General features: G+C 30.1%; 1 protein-coding gene across 2 annotated transcripts in view; it reads right to left on the bottom strand.

The window, feature by feature from the left end:
- Window positions 1–10,482, bottom strand: part of LOC130898469 (GATA-binding factor A-like) — a 28,823-nt gene extending 18,341 nt beyond the window's left edge. The window contains exon 1 of one of the 2 annotated variants that reach the window (XM_057807805.1): window positions 10,339–10,482. The gene's annotated coding sequence lies outside the window, so the exon portion shown is untranslated. The remainder of the gene's footprint in view (window positions 1–10,338) is intronic. The other variant, XM_057807804.1, reaches the window with a different exon arrangement.
- Window positions 10,483–23,460: the final 12,978 nt, after the last annotated feature.

The following is a 23,460-nucleotide window of genomic DNA, read 5'->3' as shown; positions in this document are numbered from 1 at the left end:
ATTTATTGAACTTTTTTAAGTCGTTTTTCAAAATAACACCTTGAAATTTACATTATTTTTAGTTGTATAAGTTTTTGAAAATTATTATTTTTTTTGTAAAAACAAAATACAGTTAAGTCCTTTTATTGTCCTTATAACTCTATAATCTTCGATCTTATCATCAAATTTCAATCATCTGTCATTTCAGGAAGAGTTTTTTTATATTTTGAGAAATTTTTTTGCCTCTAAGTCTTCTATTTCGCGAGATACAGGGAGTCAAAGTTGAACAAAAATTTTTTTTAAAGAAACGTTTTGATTTACCCCCGGTATATAATTTATTCCAAAATTTAAGGAACTAAAAATTTTTTTCTTGATTTATTGAACTTTTCTAAGTCGTTTTTCAAAATAACACTTCGAAATTTACATTATTTTCAGTTGTAAAAATTTATGGAAATTATTAGTTTTTTTTATAAAAACAAAATATAGTTAAGTCCTTTTATTGTCCTTATAACTCTATAATCTTCAATCTTATCAACAAATTTCCATCATCTGTCATTTTAAGAAGAGTTTTTTTATATTTTGAGAAATTTTTTTGCCTCTAAGTCTTCTATTTCGCGAGATACAGGGAGTCAAAGTTGAACAAAAATTTTTTTAAAGAAACGTTTTGATTTACCCCCGGTATATAATTTATTCCAAAATTTATGAAACTAAAAATTTTTTTCTTGATTTATTGAACTTTTCTAAGTCGTTTTTCAAAAGAACACCTCGAAATTTACATTATTTTCAGTTGTATAAATTTTTGAAAATTATTATTTTTTTTTGTAAAAACAGAATATAATTTGGTTCTTATATTATCCTTATAACTCTATAATCTTCGATCTTATCAACAAATTTCCATCATCTGTCATTTCAAGAAGAGTTTTTTCATATTTTGAGAAATTTTTTTTGCCTCTAAGTATTCTATTTAGCGAGATACAGGGAGTCAAAGTTGAACAAAAATTTTTTTTAAAGAAACGTTTTGATTTACCCCCGTTATATAATTTATTCCAAAATTTATGAAACTAAAATTTTTTTTCTTGTTTATTTGAACCTTTTTAAGTCGTTTTCCAAAATAACAACGTGAAATTCACATTATTTTGAGCTGTATAAATTTTTGAAAATTCTAATTTTTTTTTCTAAAAACAAAATAAAATCAAGTCCTTGTCTTATCCTTATAACTCTATAATCTTTCATCCTATCAACAAATAATCATCACGAATCATTTCCTGAAAAATTTTCACATAATTCAACAAATTTTCGCGCCTTTTCGGCGTATATTTCGCGAGTTATGGAGCTTCAAATTTGAAAAAAATCTAACGTACAATTATTAAAATAAAAATTCGATTAATTGAATTGAGTTACATATATCTGGGCTTAGTTCGGTCCATTTTATTGTCGACCCGACCCGTTGACAAGTCGGCAGACTGGAGCCGCAACCAGAAAGGGTTTCTGTGTAATGTCTAGTCAGTAATATCTTGCCCTCTTTACGTTTCGGACCCCCCCGTAGCTATATCGCCTACTCGGTTTAAGTATTACAACGAAATGATTTAACTTTCGAATATCTCGCATATCATACTTATTTATATGTAATTGATGTTATTAGAAAAAAGATAATGGATGTAGGGAGTGATTTCGATATGAAAAAATTCATGTCCCGTCTTTGTGACAAAATTTTTGTTGAATATCTACTATTTTCTTTCATTTAATTTGCTTCCCACAAACTTAGGTCCTTTTACCACGTTTTTTTGTCCTTCAAAAGTTTTTTTTTGTTATCAAATTATCCTGCTTTTTATATATAGTGAATCCTTTTATGTTCTTGATCTTATGTATGACGCTAAGGTTTCTCATCATCTCGATATGGTGAAAAAACGTCTCGTTTTCGAGATGAGCTCGAGATGACCTAAAAAAACTCGATTTACTTTGAAATTATAATTGTTTCCTTATATTTCGTCCTATTTCTAATGATTTCTTTCTCTTCTTAGTCTTAGTCTCAATTTCGAGCTGATTCAAAAAAATTTCGATTTACTTTGAAATTATAATCATTTTCCTATATTCCGTCCTTTTTCCAATAAATTTTTTGTTTTTAGAATTCTATATATGACGCTAAAGCTTCTCGTCATCTAGGTATCGTGAAAAAACGTCTCGTTTTCGAGATGAGCTCGAAATGAGACAAAAAAATGATGATTTACTTTGAAATACTCATTATTTCTTCATATTTTATCCTATTTCTAATTAATTATGTCTTTTCTTAGTCTTATATTTGACTCTAAAGCTTCTCGTCATCACTGCCTCATTAAAAACGACTCGTTTTCGAGATGAGCTCGAAATGAGTTAAAAAAATGATAATTTTCTTTAAAATACTGATTATTTCTTCATATTTTATCCTATTTCTAATTAATTCAGTCTTTTTTTAGTCTTATATTTGTCTCTAAAGCTTCTCGTCATCACTGCCTCATTAAAAACGACTCGTTTTCGAGATGAGCTCGAAATGAGTTAAAAAAATGATAATTTTCTTTGAAATACTGATTATTTCTTCATATTTTATCCTATTTCTAATTAATTCTGTCTTTTCTTAGTCTTAGATTTGTCTCTAAAGCTTCTCGTCATCACTGCCTCATTAAAAACGTCTCGTTTTCGAGATGAGCTCGAAATGAGTTAAAAAAATGATAATTTTCTTTGAAATACTGATTATTTCTTCATATTTTATCCTATTTCTAATTAATTCTGTCTTTTCTTAGTCTTAGATTTGTCTCTAAAGCTTCTCGTCATCACTGCCTCATTAAAAACGTCTCGTTTTCGAGATGAGCTCGAAATGAGTTAAAAAAATGATAATTTTCTTTGAAATACTGATTATTTCTTCATATTTTATCCTATTTCTGATTAATTCAGTCTTTTTTTAGTCTTATATTTGTCTCTAAAGCTTTTCGTCATCACTGCCTCATTAAAAACGTCTCGTTATCGAGATGAGCTCGAAATGAGACAAAAAAATCTCGATTTTCTTTGAAATACTGATTATTTCTTTATATTTTATCCTATTTCTGATTAATTCAGTCTTTTTTAGTCTTATATTTGTCTCTAAAGCTTCTCGTCATCACTGCCTCATTAAAAACGTCTCGTTTTCGAGATGAGCTCGAAATGAGTTAAAAAAATGATAATTTTCTTTGAAATACTGATTATTTCTTTATATTTTATCCTATTTCTGATTAATTCAGTCTTTTTTTAGTCTTATATTTGTCTCTAAAGCTTCTCGTCATCACTGTCTCATTAAAAACGTCTCGTTATCGAGATGAGCTCGAAATGAGACAAAAAAATCTCGATTTTCTTTGAAATACTGATTATTTCTTTATATATTATCCTATTTCTGATTAATTCAGTCTTTTTTAGTCTTATATTTGTCTCTAAAGCTTCTCGTCATCACTGCCTCATTAAAAACGTCTCGTTTTCGAGATGAGCTCGAATTGAGTTAAAAAAATGATAATTTTCTTTGAAATACTGATTATTTCTTTATATTTTATCCTATTTCTGATTAATTCAGTCTTTTTTTAGTCTTAGATTTGTCTCTAAAGCTTCTCGTCATCACTGTCTCATTAAAAACGTCTCGTTTTCGAGATGAGTGCGAGATGAGACAAAAAAATCTCGATTTACTTTGAAATACTGATTATTTCTTCATATTTTATGCTATTTCGAATTAATTCTGTATTTTCTTAGTCTTATATTTGACTCTAAAGCTTCTCGTCATCACTGCCTCATTAAAAACGTCTCGTTATCGAGATGAGCGCGAGATAAGACAAAAATATAGAATATGGAAAGTAAAAATTTATTATATTGGTAACTATATCTATTTCGCGTATTTTTTCTAAAAATTCTACGCCGCTATACCCCCTATCACACTCTATCAATGACAAGTCTCAAAAAGTTTTACACAAACTTTAAACTCGCTGTTTCGATACATTCGATTATAGTAGAGCTGGAACGAGCACCCAGTCAAGTTGTTTTGGAAAATTTCTCAAATTTAGTAACGAAATCTTCAACCAAACAAAGAGATTAACACCAACAAGAATCAAAAACGCAATAGAAATAATTTTCGACGAGACTTATCTCAATTATTATCAAGATGACGGCGAAAATTTCCCCGACCTGACCCCGTCCGATTATTTTTGGTTCGCGAAGCTAAAGGGCGAGTTGAAGGGTAGAATATGTAACAGCGACGATGTTTATTAAACAGGGGGTGTACGAAAATTCGCGACTTATATGTTAAACTGAGTATTTTTGGATCGCGCTGTGTATGTAGTCAGCAACAGTTGAAAATAATGAAATTTCAAAAGTTGAATTATATAATTGGGAACACGGATTTTGATAATTAATTGAGAGATTCTATTCCCGAAGATAAATCGTCTTCGGAGGATATAAAAAATAAAATAAGTACGAGATGTTGAGTGGCCCGGTTTTCGTTCGAGATACCGAGACAAACAGAGAGACAACTAATGGCCCCGACACGTACACATATACTTTTTAGATGACATCATTTTCACATCAAACCCCAATAAAATTAACATTGTTGAACGAGTCAAAGCAGGCGCCAGGTAAATTTAACAGCCGACTGTATAATATTAAACGAAAATCCACTTTTCGTCATAAACAGAAAATAAATTGACTTTTTTGTTTTTGTCAGTCGATTTCTATGTATAAATACCATCGAATTCCATTCAATCAATATTTGATTTTACTGAAATCATCGTCGTTTAAACTGATTATAATTTCATCTGTTGCTGTATCAACACTCGCGAAATAAATCGAATCGCGGTCGAAATCTTCGACTTTTGGTGATCGTGCCGGAAAACATCGATGTTCATATCGCTAAATCGTCACGTGACATACCATATTTGGGCGTTAAATCAACTCCTTTCGACTGTAAAGAAGATGATTGACAAAAGTCGTTTCATCTTGAAGCACCTCGAAGCAACCGGTGGCCGGAGTTGTCGGTTTAACTGGACGTTCCACTAGATCCAAACAGAAACGTCGATTCTGGACGATCCTCCAGCATTTTTACACCAGAAGTAACCGGAAAAGGAGGTGGATCAAAAGGAGAAGACGACTCATTCCTCACCAAACATCCGTTCACTCAGAAACGTTTGGGAACTGTCAAACCATCGACTTGAGGAATCATCCACCGTTCAGTCCATGTTTAACACCCATTGATTGTTAAAAAAACATGGAAACTTGAGTAGTAACCTTCGAATTGTATGCTGGTGGTCGTGGTCGAAGTTTTAGGCTTCAATTAAGTCTTCTTCTGATTATCCAGTGAAAGTTTCCAGACGGCAAGCTCTGGAAACTTTAGATTGACTCGTGTTCATTGAACTGTCCGCGATTCTGGCCTTATCTCAACCCATAAACCCTGCAGAGCTTCTGGGGGGTGTTTTTTCACTTGAAAATATAAAGTTTCCATGAAAAGCGCCATCTTTCACTCGTTATTAGAATCAGTACGTAAAATATTTCTCTCCTGAAATGCACCTCGTATATATATAAATATATATGATCAAAATGGCGTAAAGCATCGTAAAATTTCCGGTCACGATATATCCCCATAATAATTATTCAATTCCCCTATCGGTATATAACGAAATCCCTACCGAATTAGGGGTTGGGCTCGCCCCAAATAATTATAGAGAGATCTGAATCTGATTGGTCGAATTGCGTTTCAAGGTAAACTGAGAGATAATAGAAATTGAATTGGCAATAATGGAATAGACGTGAAATAATTGTTTTCATGAAATCCCTAGCGATTTTTCGTATCTACCCCGTATTATTAATGAAATTACTGTCTGTAATAATCATAAATTGAATCAATCGCTATTATTGTAATCATATTGTGAATTTCAATGGTGGTTCGATTCCGGAATATTGCGCCGCTTCAGTATAGCGTCCCTACGAGGCCAAAAACTCAACAAACTCTTCAAAAACAAAATATTTTCCAACTTCGTCCATTATAACTTTAAGAACTATAATATATAATTTAATAAAAATGATTTTTAGTATATCAAAAGCAAAATGGTTCGTAAAATGCGGCATAATCATTTGTTATTCCCACTTTTAACGATTTTTCGCTCGGTAAAGTCCTAATGATGTTTAAAAATGCATTTAAGCATAAAGAACCGATTTGACATTGAATAAAAGGAATAATCATTAATGGTTTGGGTTTTAGAATTTTGTGCCGCTTCAGTATAACGTACCTATGAGGCCAGAAACTCAACAAACTCGTCAAAAACAAAATATTTTCCAACTTCGTCCATTATAACTTTAAGAACTATAATATACAATTTAATAAAAATGATTTTTAGTACTTCAAAAGCAAATTGGTTCATAAAACGCGGCATAATCCTTTGTTATTTACACTTTTAACGATTTACCGCTCGGTGAAGTCCTAAAGATGTTAAAAATTGCATTTAAGCATAAAGAACCGATTTGACATTGAATAAAAGGAATAATCATTAATGGTTTGGGTTTTAGAATTTTGTGCCGCTTCAGTATAACGTACCTATGAGGCCAGAAACTCAACAAACTCGTCAAAAACAAAATATTTTCCAACTTCGTCCATTATAACTTTAAGAACTATAATATACAATTTAATAAAAATGATTTTTAGTACTTCAAAAGCAAATTGGTTCATAAAACGCGGCATAATCCTTTGTTATTTACACTTTTAACGATTTACCGCTCGGTGAAGTCCTAAAGATGTTAAAAATTGCATTTAAGCATAAAGAACCGAGTTGACATTGAATAAAACGAATAATCATTAATGGTCCGGGTTTTAGAATTTTGTGCCGCTTCAGTATAGCGTCCCTACGACGCCAGAAACTCAACAAACGCGTCAAAAACAAAATATTTTCCAACTTCGTCCATTATAACTTTAAGAACTATAATATACAATTTAATAAAAATGATTTTTAGTACTTCAAAAGCAAATTGGTTCATAAAACGCGGCATAATCCTTTGTTATTTACACTTTTAACGATTTACCGCTCGGTGAAGTCCTAAAGATGTTAAAAATTGCATTTAAGCATAAAGAACCGAGTTGACATTGAATAAAACGAATAATCATTAATGGTCCGGGTTTTAGAATTTTGTGCCGCTTCAGTATAGCGTCCCTACGACGCCAGAAACTCAACAAACGCGTCAAAAACACAATGTTTTCAAACTTCATCCATTATTACTTCGAGAACTATAATATATAATCTAATAAAAATGGTTTGTGGTACATCAAAAGCAAAATAGTTCGTCAAATGCGACATAATCCTTTGTTATTCCCACTTTTAACGATTTTTCGCTCGGTAAAGTCCTAATGATGTTTAAAAATGCATTTAAGCATAACAAAACCGATTTAATATTAAATCAAACAAATAATCATGAGCGGTTCGGTTTCGGAATATTGCGCCACTTCAATATAACGTACCTATGAGGCCAAAAACTCAACAAACGCGTCAAAAACAACATTTTTTCATACTAACTATAAAAAAGAGCGAAACAGATCAAAAACTAATTGAAAATAGGCAGTGACACTATTTTAGATTCGTTTACAAAGAAAAGTTGACGAGATCATCAAATTCTATGAAAATTAACCTTATTTTTATTGCTTTCACACTAGTAGATTACTTTATTTCTTTGTTAAGTTGAAATTTTTTCACAAAACCCTCGTATATAGTGGAGATGAACCTTTCTGAAATTATTGGCAACACTGTTAGCATAATAATTCGTCGATAATTGGTCGGAAATAATTAAAAAATTCATCGATAATTAAATAATTAGAAAAAAAAAGAACGTTGAACTTTGATAATGAATGTCGATAAGCACTAACACCCTGTAGAATACGAAAAAAAAGGACAGTTAGGTAAGAATTTGCACAAACTTACCCTCTTATCGATTGGGGTGTAAATAAATAGTAAACTGTCATTGTTTGGCGTCTGGGTCGTAAATGACACCAATACCTTTTATGATATTTACGACAGGTAGATATTTTTGTTTCAATTCGATCCATTGTGGTCCTTAAAACCGGAAGTGTGCTTCGACATCATTAAAACAAACACGTTTTATATATTCTCATCGTTTTCGACCGAAAAAATCGAATAATTTCGAAAATTTCGTTAAAAATAGAGATACTCTGCTGATGAGACCACAAAGTTCAAAATCATGTCTTAAAAATTGTTCTATTTCGATATTTTTTATTTAAATGACTGTAGTTTTTTATATATTTCGTTCCAATAACAAATAACAAGTTTTAGTAGGTACATGTATACAGTATGTCCTCGTAATCGATGTATTTAGTACTATTTTATCAATAAGACAATAATTAATGCGTTTATGTCAAAATAATATAATAAAGTCGTTTAGAATATTTATGATAGGCTCTATTATATATTAAAGCATAATATTGACAATAAATTATTACGGGGGGTATACGAAATGTCAGATTATATTTTATAAATAGAAAAAAAATTATTTCATTATATTAAAAACATTCTTTTCATCGAAATATACATCTAAATCAGTCGTAGTACTAAATCAGTTGACTATTTGAATATTGTATACACTATCGGTCAAAAGTTTTGCCCATTTTATAACCCATTCGTTAAATTTCAAAATAATAGACTTGAAACTAAATTTTTCTTTCATATTGACAATTTGAAGTCGAAACGGTCTCTTACAAATAAAAAATAACAATTTCCGTTGTTTTTTCACTTTATACGAGGGTATGTTTAGATTTTGTCGATGTTTTTGATTGTAGTTTAGTCCTTGTGGGACGCAGCAAACTTCTTGGGCCAAAATATCTTTTTGTGAGGTTCGTGTCCGGATTGAAGGGATTTTTAAGAAAGAATAGTGTGAAAAATATCATAGGAAAATGTAGGACGTTTTGAAAAACTGAGCAAAAAGTATTTGAAACAATTGTTGTGAATAGTATGTTAGTTTTGCAACCGTCGCGTAGATTTATAACCCTACCTCGTTTGGAATTGATTTATTTTCACATAATTACACTTTAACACGTTAACTGCTGAAAATTTTTTTGTACAAAAAGTTTTTTGAGCTTTTTTCACAGTCTATAATAGCAGATAAAAACGATTTTTCCTATAATGTTATCCGTGGAATGGAGAACGTGATATAAGTCATTTAAAATATTAGAATAACACATACTTGTATCGAATATTCATGTTTATTTAGTAAATTTATCTGTTTTTTCAAATTCGCAACGGCTAAACAGATTTGATTATATATAGTGAAAGGAAGTTACTTGCGTTTGAGGCATACATACTTTTCTAGTAGTAAAACTCGTTAGTTTATAACAAAATCGAGGAATTTTTGGAAATTCTTAATCTACATAATTTAAAAATTCATTTCAGTTTGTCATTTATGACATTTTGACATCGGGGTGACTTGAAAACGAACTGGATATGATTCGTTATGCATTTGAACATCGAAATCTTCAAAAAACTGTCAAAATCTATTGTTATTCACCATATTTTGATGAATATTCATTTCAATCTCGGTCGAGGTATATAGACCGGTGGTTATTGATTGAAAAAATAAAAAATTTTTACAAGAACAGTATATGCAATAAATATTCACTATCAGACATATTTTTTGATAAATTTATAATGTATAAGCTCAAGTTACGGTTTTTTCACATTGGTTACAGCTAAACTGATTTGTTTACAAATATTTACAGGCAATTACCGACTTTTGAGGCAAATGTGCTACTTCTAGTAGTAAAAGTCGTTAGATTACAATAAAATCAAAGAATTTTTGAAAATTTTTAATCTACAAGGTTTAAAAACTGATTTCAAATTGTTATTTATGACATTTTGACATCGGGGTGACTTGAAAACGAGCTAGATATGATTCGTTATGCATTTGAACATCGAAATCTTCAGAAAACTTTCAAAATCTATTATTATTCACCATATTTTGATAAATATTCATTTCAATCTCGGTCGAGGTATTTAGTCCGAGGTGCATTGATCAAAAAAATTCCAAATTTCAATGTTATCGAATTATAAAATGTATTAATCGATAAAAACCAATATTTGTGAGTTAAATCGTTTCGAATAGAACCTTTTATCATTACTGAGGGCAGTTAAGTACCTTTTACGCGAATAGGCGCCAGGTTCATATCCGGATGCACATTCCCTTCGCCAAATAGGCCTAATAAATCTTTGGTCGCGTGGACAATACTTCGATTGTTACTTCAGGTAGAAGGACGTTAACAAAAAGACGCAAAAACAATCACAAAATGTCTCTCTATGGACGGATGTTTATAAAATGGTAACTCACCCCTTTTATATCGCTAATTTTTTTAAACACCCACTATAAAACTGACGGAAATATCACTTCACAATATTGTTTATATAAATATATACAATTGCACTGGAACTATCTGGTATACGTAGTGTACAAGTGCCTAACCCAGGCTTAACTGAGAGGTCTGTGACTTTGGGTTTGTCTCGCCCCGCCCTGTATTCAAAGAGGGGAGTCAACCTCTAACACTTCGATCCGCATTTTCTTATCTAATTACCATAAATTTGTGGTAAATTAAAAAAAAACATTTGTCGGAGGGGAAACAAGTTCTGTTCGCGCATTCTTTGGTCCCTTTTGAAGTATCGATAAATGAAAATTTCATTTTTAAACAGATTTCGAATATTTTTAACTACGGTTAGAAGTTATTTGGTATAGCTGTCAAATTTGACATCGGGGTGACTTGAAAACGAACTGGATATGATTCGTTATGCAATTAAACATCGAAATCTTCAGAAAACTGTCAAAATCTATTTTTATTTACCATATTTTGATAATTATTCATTTCAATCTCGGTTGAGGTATATAGACCGGTGGTTATTGATTGAAAAAATAAAAAATTTTCACAAGAACAGTATATGCAGTAAATATTTACTATCATACATATTTTTTGACAAATTTATAATGTATAAGCTTTAGTCACGGTTTTGTCAAATTGGACCCAGCTAAACTGATTTGTTTACAAATATTTACAGGCAAGTACCGACTTTTGAGGCAAATGTGCTACTTCTAGTAGTAAAAGTCGTTAGTTTATAACAAAATCGAGGAATTTTTGAAAATTTTTAATCTACATGATTAAAAAATTCATTTCAGTTTGTCATTTATGACTTTTTGACATCGGGGTGACTTGAAAACGAACTGGATATGATTCGTTATGCATTTGAACATCGAAATCTTCAGAAAACTTCCAAAATCTATTTTTATTTACCATATTTTCATAAATATTCATTTCAATCTCGGTCGAGGTATATAGACCGGTGTTTATTGATTGAAAAAATAAAAAATTTTCACAAGAACAGTACATGCAGTAAATATTTACTATCATACATATTTTTTGATAAATTTATAATGTATAAGCTTAAGTTACGGTTTTTTCAAATTGGATCCAGCTAAACTGATTTGTTTACAAATATTTACAGGCAATTACCGACTTTTGAGGCAAATGTGTTACTTCTAGTGGTGAAAGTCGTTAGATTATAATAAAATCAAAGAATTTTTGAAAATTTTTAATTTACATGATTAGAAAATTCATTTCAGTTTGTCATTTATGACTTTTTGACATCGGGGTGACTTGAAAACGAACTGGATATGATTCGTTATGCAATTAAACATCGAAATCTTCAGAAAACTGTCAAAATCTATTTTTATTTACCATATTTTGATAATTATTCATTTCAATCTCGGTTGAGGTATATAGACCGGTGGTTATTGATTGAAAAAATAAAAAATTTTCACAAGAACAGTATATGCAGTGAATATTTAATATCATACATATTTTTTGATAAATTTATAATGTACAAGCTTTAGTCACGGTTTTGTCAAATTGGATACAGCTAAACTGATTTGTTTACAAATATTTACAGGCATTTACCGATGTTTGAGGTAAATGTGCTACTTCTAGTAGTAAAAGTCGTTATTTTGTAACAAAATCAAATAATTTTTGAAAATTCTTAGTGTACATAATTTAAAAATTAATTTTAGTTTGTTATTTATGACATTTTAACATCGGGGTGACCATTTGAACATCGAAATCTTCAGAAAACTGTCAAAATCTATTGTTATTCACCATATTTTAATAAATATTCATTTCAATTTCGGTCGGGGTCTATAGACCGATTTCGAATATTTTCAACTACGGTTAATAGTTATTTGGTACAACTGTCAAATTTGACGTGACGAAATATGATTTATAACCTTCAAATCGAATCAGTGACAGTTGTATTCAACTGCAATCATATCGAAGGATTTTGACAAACAAAAAGAGGGTTTGAAGTCAAATGCTGGTGTCAAATGAGCTCCCCTTAAGAAGGAATACCTAATTTACTTAATTTTGAAGCTTAAACAATGTGTCTTAATCATATTTGCACGTCAAATGTGACAGCTATGGATGATTATTATGAAAAAAACGTTGTAAACTCGATTCATTTTGAAATTTTTGGTATCAAATGAGATGGCTTCGAAAAAATGTCCAATTTAACTTACTTTTAAGCTATAAAAATAATATAAATCATATTTACACGTCAAATTTGACAGCTGTGCTTGATTATTTTGAAAAAACGCTGTGAAATTCGAATCATTTTTGAATATCAATATCAAATGAGCTACCCTAAAGAAGAAATACATAATTCTCTCCATCTTGAAGCAATATAATGTGTCTCATTCATATTTTCACGTCAAATTTGACAGCTATGGATAATTATTTGAAAAAAGCGTTGTAAATTCCAGCATTTTTGAAATTTTCTGCATTAAATGAGCTGCCCCTGAACCAAAATGCCTAATTTAAGTCACTTTCGAGCTATAAAGAGTACATGAATCATATTTGCACGTCAAATTTGACAGCTGTGCTTGATTATTTTGAAAAAACGCTGTGAAATTCGAATCATTTTTGAATTTCAATATCAAATGAGCTACTCTAAAGAAGGAATACATAATTCTCTCCATCTTGAAGCAATATAATGTGTCTCATTCATATTTTCACGTCAAATTTGACAGCTATGGATAATTATTTGAAAAAAGCGTTGTAAATTCCAGCATTTTTGAAATTTTCTGCATTAAATGAGCTGCACCTGAGACAAAATGCCTAATTTAAGTCACTTTCGAGCTATAAAGAGTACATGAATCATATTTACACGTCAAATTTGACAGCTGTGCTTGATTATTTTGAAAAAACGCTGTGAAATTCGAATCATTTTTGAATTTCAATATCAAATGAGCTACCCTAAAGAAGAAATACATAATTCTCTCCATCTTGAAGCAATATAATGTGTCTCATTCATATTTTCACGTCAAATTTGACAGCTATGGATAATTATTTGAAAAAAGCGTTGTAAATTCCAGCATTTTTGAAATTTTCTGCATTAAATGAGCTGCACCTGAGACAAAATGCCTAATTTAAGTCACTTTCGAGCTATAAAGAGTACATGAATCATATTTGCACGTCAAATTTGACAGCTGTGCTTGATTATTTTGAAAAAACGCTGTGAAATTCGAATCATTTTTGAATTTCAATATCAAATGAGCTACTCTAAAGAAGGAATACATAGTTTTCTCCATCTTGAAGCAATATAATGTGTCTCAATCATATTTTCACGTCAAATTTGACAGTTATGGATAATTATTTTAAAAAACTCTGTAAATTCGATTCATTTTTGAAATTTTCTGCATTAAATGAGCTGCCCCTGAACCAAAATGCCTAATTTAAGTCACTTTCGAGCTATAAAGAGTACATGAATCATATTTGCACGTCAAATTTGACAGCTGTGCTTGATTATTATCAAAAAACGCTGTAAATTCGATTCATTTCAAAATTTTCAGCATCTAATACGCTTCCTTTGAAGCAAAATGTCTAATTTACCTCATTTTGAGTAATAAAATGTGTCTTAATCATATTTTCACGTCAAATTTGACAGCTGTGCTCGATTATTATCAAAAAACGCTGTAAATTCGATTCATTTTGGAATTTATTTAATCAGATGAGTTCCCTTGAAACAAAATGTCCAATTTACCTCATGTTGAGTAATAAAATGTGTCTTCTCACGTCAAATTTGACAGCTAAGGATGATTATTATGAAAAAAACGCTGTAAATTCGAGTAATTTCCGAAATTTTTGTTTTAATTTAGCCCCTTCGAATTAAATATTATATTAGAATCAATTTTGAAGTAACACATAACAAATTTCTTGTCTAATTTGACAGTGGTCTAATCGAAAATTTTCAAAAATATTCAAAAATAAATGTATTTTCATTTAATTCGGAACTATATCTCTATTTTTAGACGTCGTTCGAATACAATTAAGTAATAAACCATAAAAATCAATAAAAAATAAAGCGACGATCATTTCTGAGTCGCCCTCGTCGAAAATAGACAAAAAATTTCGATGCCTAATCGTCTAAAAGCTATCAGCTGCTACTAATTGATCTATAAGGACCATACACACAAGAAAATGCACTTTTTATAGATTAGCTCCGTTTTAATGGAAGTGGATTTGGAAGTTACCCGACGTAAAGGCGCCGTCTGCTTTTTTTCTGAATCCATTTAATCGATAATCAAAATTTTATTTTTATCATTTCCCTGTAGGTGAAAATAAATAATCGTTAGTAATTTTTTAAACAATAAAAAAAATTTGAACAAAATTTTATATTGATTAAAGTATTTTCTAATCGAAGTAAAGGATTTGACGTTGCTATACTTCAGCAACACCCTGTATATTTATTTATAATTAAATATTAATAATTATAATTCAAAATTTATACCCCACGATAATTTTGTATAGAAAAGAGTTTTTTTTGGACAGTTGTGGGAAATGTACTGAATTTTTCCGAAATAACTCTAAAAAATTTCAAATATATACAGTGTGGACAATATATAGGTCTCATACGAAATTTACCGTATATTTTTTGTTAATAATTTTTTTTGCTTAAAAAGTGGAGATACAAAGAAATTTTCAGCACAAAACTTGTAGAAAACGAACTAAATTTCACTAAAATTTTTCAAAAATTCCATTTATATACAGGGTGTACAATAGACAGCACTTCAAAAAACATATAATTTTAATTTTTTTAAGTAACTTTTTATTACGTATAAAGTAGAAATATAAGAACTTTTTTTACAAAATTCATACGGACTAGAGTGAATTTTTCGAAAAATATCCAAAAAATTTCGTATATATACACGGTGGGCAATATAATGCTCTCCAAACGACATGTATTGTATTTTTGATTAATAATTTTTTATTGGGTAACAAATTGAGATACGGAAAAATTTTCAACAAAAAAATTGTACTGGATGAACCGAATTTTACTTAGAATGTAACAAAATTCCCATTAATATACGGGGTGGACAACTGACAGCCCTCCAATCGATATATATTCTAATTTTTTTAAGTAGCTTTTTATTGCGTGAAAAGTAGAGATATAAAAAAAGTTTTCCATAACATTTGTACGAAATAAACTAAATTTTTCCAAAATTATCCAAAAAATCTCAAATATATATATACAGGGTGGGCAATTGACAGCCCTTTAATCGATATATATATTGTAATTTTTTCAAGTAACTTTTAATTGCGTGAAAAGTACAGATACAAAAAAGTTTTCCGCAATATTTGTACAAAATAAACTAAATTTTTCCAAAATTATCCAAAAAATCCCATATATATACAGAGTGGGCAATTGCCAGCCCTTTAATCGATATATATATTGTAATTTTTTTAAGTAACTTTTTATTGCGTGAAAAGTAGAGATACAAAAAAAGTTTTCCGCAACATTTGTACGAAATAAACTAAATTTTTCCAAAATTATCCAAAAAATCCCATATATATATACAGGGTGGGCAATTGACTGCCCTTTAATCGATATATATATTGTAATTTTTTTAAGTAACTTTTTATTGCGTGAAAAGTAGAGATACAAAAAAAGTTTTCCGCAACATTTGTACGAAATAAACTAAATTTTTCCAAAATTATCCAAAAAATCCCATATATATACAGAGTGGGCAATTGCCAGCCCTCTAATCGATATATATTGTAATTTTTTTAAGTAACTTTTAATTGCGTGAAAAGTAGAGATACAAAAAAAGTTTTCCGCAACATTTGTACGAAATAAACTAAATTTTTCCAAAATTATCCAAAAAATCCCATATATATACAGAGTGGGCAATTGCCAGCCCTCTAATCGATATATATTGTAATTTTTTTAAGTAACTTTTTATTGCGTGAAAAGTAGAGATACAAAAAAAGTTTTCCGCAACATTTGTACGAAATAAACTAAATTTTTCCAAAATTATCCAAAAAATCCCATATATATACAGAGTGGGCAATTGCCAGCCCTCTAATCGATATATATTGTAATTTTTTTAAGTAACTTTTTATTGCGTGAAAAGTAGAGATACAAAAAAAGTTTTCCGCAATATTTGTACGAAATGAACTAAATTTTTCCAAAATTATCCAAAAAATCCCATATATATATACAGGGTGGGCAATTGACAGCCCTTTAATCGATATATATATTGTAATTTTTTCAAGTAACTTTTAATTGCGTGAAAAGTACAGATACAAAAAAGTTTTCCGCAATATTTGTACGAAATAAACTAAATTTTTCCAAAATTATCCAAAAAATCCCATATATATACAGAGTGGGCAATTGCCAGCCCTCTAATCGATATATATTGTAATTTTTTTAAGTAACTTTTTATTGCGTGAAAAGTAGAGATACAAAAAAAGTTTTCCGCAACATTTGTACGAAATAAACTAAATTTTTCCAAAATTATCCAAAAAATCCCATATATATACAGAGTGGGCAATTGCCAGCCCTCTAATCGATATATATTGTAATTTTTTTAAGTAACTTTTTATTGCGTGAAAAGTAGAGATACAAAAAAAGTTTTCCGCAATATTTGTACGAAATGAACTAAATTTTTCCAAAATTATCCAAAAAATCCCATATATATATACAGGGTGGGCAATTGACAGCCCTTTAATCGATATATATATTGTAATTTTTTCAAGTAACTTTTAATTGCGTGAAAAGTACAGATACAAAAAAGTTTTCCGCAATATTTGTACGAAATAAACTAAATTTTTCCAAAATTATCCAAAAAATCCCATATATATACAGAGTGGGCAATTGCCAGCCCTCTAATCGATATATATTGTAATTTTTTTAAGTAACTTTTAATTGCGTGAAAAGTAGAGATACAAAAAAAGTTTTCCGCAACATTTGTACGAAATAAACTAAATTTTTCCAAAATTATCCAAAAAATCCCATATATATACAGAGTGGGCAATTGCCAGCCCTCTAATCGATATATATTGTAATTTTTTTAAGTAACTTTTTATTGCGTGAAAAGTAGAGATACAAAAAAGTTTTCCGCAACAATTATACGAAATAAACTAAATTTTTCCAAAATTTTCCAAAAAATTTCATATATATATATATATATATATATATAAAGGTACTAATAAATAATAACCGAAATTAAAATCATGAATAAAAAACGTTTTTTGTTTATGATAAATCACCACAAACTAGTTCAATCGATATTTCTCGCCACCTCCACCAAAATTTCAGCTAATTAATCAACAATTTTACGAGGGTGAGTCATAAATCACATTAAACTTAGAAACATATTGGAACTGAAGGTAAATAATCGACAGATTGGGTTGTGAGTCTCTTCAACGACCATTTAGTTAAATCAATAATTGCTGCAGTGAAATTAGGACGAAAAAATCGTCGTATATACGAGGGTGAGTCGTAACGTAGTTTTAGCACTGAAATACGTCAGATTTTGTAGTAACTAGTCAATAATTTCGGTAATTTAACCAAACCTAACCTAAAAATGAATATTTTTGACGCTGTATTGTACAAATTCAACGTAATTTTCCACATCTGCGGTGAAATTTTGACGAAAAAATCCTCGTATTTACGAGGGCGACTCATAATTTAGTTTCAGCACTGAAATACATCAGATTTTATAGTAACTAGTCAACAATTTCGGTGGTTTAACCAAAACCTAACCTAAAAATGAAAATTTTTGACGCTGTATTGTATAAATTCGACGTAATTTCCCACATCTGCGGTGAAATTTTGACGAATAAATCGTCGTATTTACGAGGGTGAGTCATAATGTAGTTTCAGCACTGAAATACGTCAGATTTTGTAGTAACTAGTCAATAATTTCGGTAATTTAACCAAACCTAACCTAAAAATGAATATTTTTGACGCTGTATTGTACAAATTCAACGTAATTTTCCACATCTGCGGTGAAATTTTGACGAAAAAATCGTCGTATTTACGAGGGCAACTCATAATTTAGTTTCAGCACTGAAATACATCAGATTTTATAGTAACTAGTCAACAATTTCGGTGGTTTAACCAAAACCTAACCTAAAAATGAAAATTTTTGACGCTGTATTGTATAAATTCGACGTAATTTCCCACATCTGCGGTGAAATTTTGACGAATAAATCGTCGTATTTACGAGGGTGAGTCATAATGTAGTTTCAGCACTGAAATACGTCAGATTTTGTAGTAACTAGTCAATAATTTCGGTAATTTAACCAAACCTAACCTAAAAATGAATATTTTTGACGCTGTATTGTACAAATTCAACGTAATTTTCCACATCTGCGGTGAAATTTTGACGAATAAATCGTCGTATTTATGAGGGTGAGTCATAGTTTAGTTTTAATACAGATATACATCAGATTTTATAGTAAATAGTCAACAATTTCGGTAATTTAACCAAACCTAACCTAAAAATGAATATTTTTGACGCTGTATTGTACAAATTCAACGTAATTTTCCACATCTGCGGTGAAATTTTGACGAATAAATCGTCGTATTTATGAGGGTGAGTCATAGTTTAGTTTTAATACAGATATACATCAGATTTTATAGTAACTAGTCAATAATTTCGGTAATTTAACCAAACCTAACCTAAAAATGAATATTTTTGACGCTGTATTGTACAAATTCAACGTAATTTTCCACATCTGCGGTGAAATTTTGACGAATAAATCGTCGTATTTACGAGGGTGTGTCATAGTTTAGTTTTAATACAGATATACATCAGATTTTATAGTAAATAGTCAACAATTTCGGTAATTTAACCAAACCTAACCTAAAAATGAATATTTTTGACGCTGTATTGTACAAATTCAACGTAATTTTCCACATCTGCGGTGAAATTTTGACGAAAAAATCGTCGTATTTACGAGGGCAACTCATAATTTAGTTTCAGCACTGAAATACATCAGATTTTATAGTAACTAGTCAACAATTTCGGTGGTTTAACCAAAACCTAACCTAAAAATGAATATTTTTGACGCTGTATTGTATAAATTCGACGTAATTTCCCACATCTGCGGTGAAATTTTGACGAATAAATCGTCGTATTTACGAGGGTGAGTCATAATGTAGTTTCAGCACTGAAATACGTCAGATTTTGTAGTAACTAGTCAATAATTTCGGTAATTTAACCAAACCTAACCTAAAAATGAATATTTTTGACGCTGTATTGTACAAATTCAACGTAATTTTCCACATCTGCGGTGAAATTTTGACGAATAAATCGTCGTATTTACGAGGGTGTGTCATAGTTTAGTTTTAATACAGATATACATCAGATTTTATAGTAAATAGTCAACAATTTCGGTAATTTAACCAAACCTAACCTAAAAATGAATATTTTTGACGCTGTATTGTACAAATTCAACGTAATTTTCCACATCTGCGGTGAAATTTTGACGAAAAAATCGTCGTATTTACGAGGGCAACTCATAATTTAGTTTCAGCACTGAAATACATCAGATTTTATAGTAACTAGTCAACAATTTCGGTGGTTTAACCAAAACCTAACCTAAAAATGAATATTTTTGACGCTGTATTGTATAAATTCGACGTAATTTCCCACATCTGCGGTGAAATTTTGACGAATAAATCGTCGTATTTACGAGGGTGAGTCATAATGTAGTTTCAGCACTGAAATACGTCAGATTTTGTAGTAACTAGTCAATAATTTCGGTAATTTAACCAAACCTAACCTAAAAATGAATATTTTTGACGCTGTATTGTACAAATTCAACGTAATTTTCCACATCTGCGGTGAAATTTTGACGAATAAATCGTCGTATTTATGAGGGTGAGTCATAATGTAGTTTCAGCACTGAAATACATCAGATTTTATAGTAACTAGTCAACAATTTCGGTGGTTTAACCAAAACCTAACCTAAAAATGAAAATTTTTGACGCTGTATTGTATAAATTCAACGTAATTTCCCACATCTGCGGTGAAATTTTGACGAATAAATCGTCGTATTTATGAGGGTGAGTCTTAATGTAGTTTCAGCACTGAAATACATCAGATTTTATAGTAACTAGTCAACAATTTCGGTGGTTTAACCAAAACCTAACCTAAAAATGAAAATTTTTGACGCTGTATTGTATAAATTCAACGTAATTTTCCACATCTGCGGTGAAATTTTGACGAATAAATCGTCGTATTTACGAGGGTGAGTCATAATGTAGTTTCAGCACTGAAATACGTCAGATTTTGTAGTAACTAGTCAATAATTTCGGTAATTTAACCAAACCTAACCTAAAAATGAATATTTTTGACGCTGTATTGTACAAATTCAACGTAATTTTCCACATCTGCGGTGAAATTTTGACGAATAAATCGTCGTATTTACGAGGGTGAGTCATAATGTAGTTTCAGCACTGAAATACGTCAGATTTTGTAGTAACTAGTCAATAATTTCGGTAATTTAACCAAACCTAACCTAAAAATGAATATTTTTGACGCTGTATTGTACAAATTCAACGTAATTTTCCACATCTGCGGTGAAATTTTGACGAATAAATCGTCGTATTTATGAGGGTGAGTCATAATGTAGTTTCAGCACTGAAATACATCAGATTTTATAGTAACTAGTCAACAATTTCGGTGGTTTAACCAAAACCTAACCTAAAAATGAAAATTTTTGACGCTGTATTGTATAAATTCAACGTAATTTTCCACATCTGCGGTGAAATTTTGACGAAAAAATCGTCGTATTTACGAGGGCAACTCATAATTTAGTTTCAGCACTGAAATACATCAGATTTTATAGTAACTAGTCAACAATTTCGGTGGTTTAACCAAAACCTAACCTAAAAATGAATATTTTTGACGCTGTATTGTATAAATTCGACGTAATTTCCCACATCTGCGGTGAAATTTTGACGAATAAATCGTCGTATTTACGAGGGTGAGTCATAATGTAGTTTCAGCACTGAAATACGTCAGATTTTGTAGTAACTAGTCAATAATTTCGGTAATTTAACCCAACCTAACCTAAAAATGAATATTTTTGACGCTGTATTGTATAAATTCGACGTATTTTTACGAAAACTTCGTCTAAAACAACTTTGCCTGGCGCCGATCTTCTCACTCATCCACGGCAATCGTTAAAAGGTCTATAAATAAGACAAGCTTTATAATCAATTCTAACCCATCAAATAAATTCGATGGGTTCTCTCCTCCTGCAACAACGACGTCGTGCTACTTCCAATAAGGTGGAAGACGTGGAGATGATGACCACGCCTTTGAACAATCCAAACGATATGGGGTTCATCGAGACGCGTTCCTTCATAGAAAAATTCTAGTTGACAAAATAAATCCATTAGAATGTGAAAAATAGTATACAGGGTGGTTAGGAACGTGTGATGCGAGTAATTCGGAATCGATCAGATGATTACGTATGTCTACGAGGTGTGTTTGACGTAATAAATAATCTGAAACCAGGGGCGGTTCAAGCCCGATGGTTAACAAACCGTAACTTCTACTGGGACAACCTGTATAATGTGAAGATAGCAAAAATCGATTTTTCGATCGTTTTTAAACAAAAAGTTATTCTTTGTATAACTCGATTGAATTTATGGTTTAGGAGATATGTAGATTTTTATATAATTCGCCGTAAAGAAACATTCTGATGAAAATTATCATAAATCGTAATTATTTATTGAAAATATTCACAGGATGTGTTAGAATACAATCTGTATATAGGGTGGATTATTAGTTGAGTTGATTTTGAGTTGAAATACTGAAAATATTGTTAAATGGCAAATTAAAATTGAATAAAAAAACGAATAATCGCAGAAGTTATATGGAATCAATTAATTTGTCTGGAAAATTGCGAAATTTCTCGAGAAATTTCGTGAAATACAGTGATTTTCAACAGTACTGCCTCAAAATTTAAAAAATCTATAACTTGACTCAAAAATACTATAAATTTACATGAAAATGTTAATTGACTCTAAAATTTTTGTGTATTTTTAAAGAAATTTTGTCGAAATTGATAAAAACTTCACTTTAGGATAACTATGATGCTCAAAACTTAAAATAAATTAAAAAATGACTTAGAAAAAATCATAAAAGTCCATAAAATCTTGGAAATGGCTCTAAAAATACCATAAACTTCAGTTTTTCTACCTGAAAAATGAAAAAAGTTCCGAAACGACTTTACAAATACCATAAATTCCCATAGAAATCTCAAAAATACTTTAAAAATTACCAAAGAATTCAATAAAATCTTTGTAATGGCCATAAAAATACTATAAAATTCAGTTTTTCTGCCTGAAAATTGGAAAAAAAGTGCAAAAGCAACTTTAAAATCACCATAAATTCACATGGAAATCCAAAAAAAATCCAAAAATTACCATAAAATTCAATAAAATCCTCGGAATGGCTCTAAAAATACCGTTAACTTCAGTTTTTCTGCCTAAAATTGGAAAAAAAGTTCAAAAACGAGTTCAAAATCACTATAAATTCACATAGGAATCCCAAAAGACTTAAAAAATCACCATAGATGTTAATAAAATCTTTGAAATAGCTCTAAAAATACGATAAACTGCAGAAAATTGAAAAAAAATCCTAAAACGGCTATAAAAACACCATAAATTTACATAGAAATAAAAAAAAAAAACAAAAATCACCATAGAATTCAATAAAATCTTCGGAATGGCTCTAAAAATACCATAAACTTCAGTTTTTCTGCTGGAAAATTGGAAAAAAAGTTCAAAAACGAGTTCAAAATCACTATAAATTCACATAGGAATCCCAAAAGACTTAAAAAATCACCATAGATGTTAATAAAATCTTTGAAATAGCTCTAAAAATACGATAAACTGCAGAAAATTGAAAAAAATCCTAAAACGGCTATAAAAACACCATAAATTTACATAGAAATAAAAAAAAACAAAAATCACCATAGAATTCAATAAAATCTTCGGAATGGCTCTAAAAATACCAAAAACTTCAGTTTTTCTGCTGGAAAATTGGAAAAAAAGTTCAAAAACGAGTTCAAAATCACTATAAATTCACATAGGAATCCCAAAAGACTTAAAA

This window comes from Diorhabda carinulata, chromosome 10 (assembly GCF_026250575.1).
Source record: "Diorhabda carinulata isolate Delta chromosome 10, icDioCari1.1, whole genome shotgun sequence".
NCBI lineage: Eukaryota > Metazoa > Arthropoda > Insecta > Coleoptera > Chrysomelidae > Diorhabda > Diorhabda carinulata.
The sequence above is the reverse complement of the archived record's forward strand: the minus strand, read 5'-3'. Positions and strand labels throughout refer to the sequence as shown.